We start from the raw sequence: 3593 nt of genomic DNA, 5'->3' as shown, positions 1-3593 counted from the left end.
AACAAAGGAACCAAAAGAAGGAAAATCTCCAAATCACATCCATAAATTCTAGACACATCTACCCAGCTGTCAATTAAACATCTCTACTAGGGCATTTGGCAGGCACTCAAACTCAACACATTTGAATTAAACCCATTCCTGCCTGGAAACTTGGCTCCTGGTTATAAGATAGAGAAAAAAGCTCCTGCTTTTTTTAGTTAACAGAACCACCATTCACTGAATTATTGACATGAGAAATCTGGGAAATATCTTTTAACCCCTCCTCTCTACTTTATTTGGCTCATCCAATTAAACATAAAGCCTTGTCCACTTTACCAACTTCATTTTCTTCTTTCCATCATCTTATCTATACCTTACTCCAGAGGTCTAGCATCCCTATCTTGAATTGATTCTCTTGCATCCAATCTTAGCCAATCAGTTTTGCATAGTACAGATTTCTTCTTCTTCTTCTTCTTCTTCTTCTTCTTCTTCTTCTTCTTCTTCTTCTTCTTCTTCTTCTCTTCTTCTTCTTCTCCTTCTCCTTCTTTAAACATTTATTTATTTTTGAGAGACAGAGAGACACAGAGTATGTGTGTGGGAGGGGCAGAGAGGAGGAGGCACAGAATCTGAAGCAGGCTCCAGGCTATGGGCTGTCAGCACAGAGCCCGATGAGAGGCTTGAATCCATGAACCATGAGATCATGACCTGAACTGAAGTTGGAAGCATAACTGACTAAGCCACCCAGGTGCCCCAAGATTCTTCTAAAATATAAATCTTGTAATGTTACTGTCCTGCATAAATCTTTCCAGTGTTTTCTTATTGTTAATGCTCATTGTTCCTTAACTTGGCTTAAGAGGCCAGTTGTTGTACACCACAGTGCTCTCCTTTACTTCTTTTGCTATGCACCACCCAGGCTCTCCAGTTCCTCTGAGACCTTGCGCTCAATTTACCTCATCTGCTTAGAAAGGTCTTCTCACCCCATTTCTCTTTCACCTGGCTGCTCCTACTCATCCATTAGGTTTGGGCTTAGTTGTTATTTCCTCCAGGAAACCTTAGCAGACAATATTGCTTATCGACATATATTTTTCTTTGGACAACATTTGTGGCATTAAATAAATTTGTTAATTAATGATAAACCTACTTCCTGGCCTATTGGACTCCAGGAAGGCTGACATTTTTTCTTTCTTCCCTGCCACCATATTCTTCATGCCTAGTGCACTTAGACACAGGAAATATTTATATAATAAATTAATAATGCAGTCACCAAAAAAATTAGTTTAGAAAGAGAGAGATCAGACAAACAACAAAAAACAATCACACCCAATGTTGTAAATGGTACAAATAAATGGGTAATCATATATTTTTGGTAGAAATATGATTGCTAAAAAGTTTCAAATTAAGTAAACTAGCAACATGTACTAAATTTTTTAAAAAAATGTTTTCTCTTCCAAGGCTTTATTTAAATTCCAGTTAGTTAACATACACTATAATATTAGTTTTGGGTATAAAATTTAGTGATTCAACATATTCAATATCTGGTGCTTATCACGACTAGTGCCCTCCTTAATCCCGCATATTTAACATACCCCCCTGTTCACCACCCCTTCAGTAACATTAGTTTGTTCTATACAGTTAAGAGTCTGTTTTTTAGTCCTCTCTCTCTTTCTCTCTCTTTTTTGGAATCTTACCATTTGCAATGATGTGAATGGAGCTAGAGTATTATGCTAAGTAAAATAAGTCAGTCATAGAAAGACAAACACCATACGATTTCATTCATATATGGAATTTAAGAAATAAAACAAATACAGGTGTACTAAAACTTTTTAAAGAAACTCTTCACTTTCGTTGGAGTAGTAATCTCAGTTTTGGAGATCTATCTGCAAATATAAAAGCTTCAGTATAAAAGAACCTATGTACAAAGGATTTTTGAAAACATTGTATAGACACCAAAACTAAAACTAAAAATAATAACAGATGAAAATATTAGCTCTTGAAACGTGTGTGTTTATCCTTCACAGAAACATAGAATTAATATTATACAAATAATGTAGAATTATAGTTATAATAAACAAGAAAATAGATATACATTATTGACTTGGATATTCCAAGATATATTGTCAAGTGAATACAGCAAGTTTATTTGAAAAAAATCAACAACATAAAAATATAGATAACTATACATACATATATGCCTAAATGTATAGAAAAATACACACCAGCTTAGCATTAGTTAACATAAAGGGTAGGATTTGAGAGTAATAGGGAAAGAATATTAAATTTCCCATTATAAATTTCTATCATTTGACTTATTACAATAATCTAATGGAAGAGGGAAATGCACAATTTGAGTAAGATGAAAGGTACTAAGAAAATGTGAGAAGTACTAAGTACATACTAAGTACTTAGTACATAGTACTAAGAAAAGGTACTATGAAAATGGTGATTATTCAGTTTTTCACAAGTACGTTGAAATGTTTTACATTTTTACAATATGTATTTCAAAAGTTGAAAACAAAAGAATGAGGTCTTACATCTCTGTTAGTCAAAACTGGATCTCTATATCTTTTTGGTCATTTGTTTATTTAAAAAAATTCTTTTCCATATTGTTCCATACCTCTTTTTATCTAACCCAAATCTCAGTCTCCTTAAGTCTCTAAAATCCCCCTACTTAGGCTTGTCCACTTGGTTCTGGAGCACACTTCCTACACTGAGGTCTCTCTTTATTACAGGCATTTATCCTCTCACATGTCCCTACTTCATACCACATAGGGCGGGCCCCTGGTTTTCCCCACTCCTGCTTCTATGATTTACTTCCTAATGTTGTAAAAGAGTAACTGAAAAAGGAAAGAAAGAAAGAAGGAAAAGAAGGAGAAAGGAAGGAAGGAAGGAAGGAAGAGAGAGAGAGAGAGAGAGAGAGAGAAAGAAAGAAAGAAAGAAAGAAAGAAAGAAAGAAAGAAAGAAAGAAAGAAAGAAAGAAAGAAAAAGAAAGGAAGGAAGAAAGGGAGAGAGAGAGAGAGAGAAAGAAAGAAAGAAAGAAAGAAAGAAAGAAAGAAAGAAAGAAGAAAGAAAGAAAGAAAGAAAGAAAGAAAGAAAGAAAAAGAAAGGAAGGAAGGAAGAGAGAGAGAAAGAATGAAAGAAAGAAAGAAAGAAAGAAAAGAAAGAAAAGGAAGGAGAAAGAAAGAAAGAAAGAAAGAAAGAAAAAGGAAGGAAGGAAGGAAGGAAGAAAAGAAAACAAAAAAAAAATAGAGAAAAGAAATAGAAAAAAAAGAAGAAAAACCCTTGATATGCCAGTGACTCTAGTCTTAACCACACTTCGATTCCAAACATGAATATTCAGTTACTTACCTCTGTATCACTCATCTAATTCTTTTGCATATTCCAAACTACAATATTGGTCTTCTTCTCACCTTAACTTCCTTTTACTCCAGTCTCCTTCTATCGGTAAATGGCACTTGCATCTACTCAGTTGTTTATACCAAAAATATGGGAATCATCATTTATAACTCCTTCTCTCATCCCTCATATCTAGATACTACTTCCAAAATATATCACACATCCAATCCATTATAATAGTCTCTTAGATTATATCCTTCACTTAAAATCTGTTACAAAGT

The sequence above is a fragment of the Crocuta crocuta genome, unplaced genomic scaffold (genome assembly GCF_008692635.1).
Source record: "Crocuta crocuta isolate KB4526 unplaced genomic scaffold, BGI_CrCroc_1.0 scaffold56, whole genome shotgun sequence".
Classification (NCBI taxonomy): domain Eukaryota; kingdom Metazoa; phylum Chordata; class Mammalia; order Carnivora; family Hyaenidae; genus Crocuta; species Crocuta crocuta.
This window is presented reverse-complemented; position numbering follows the sequence as displayed.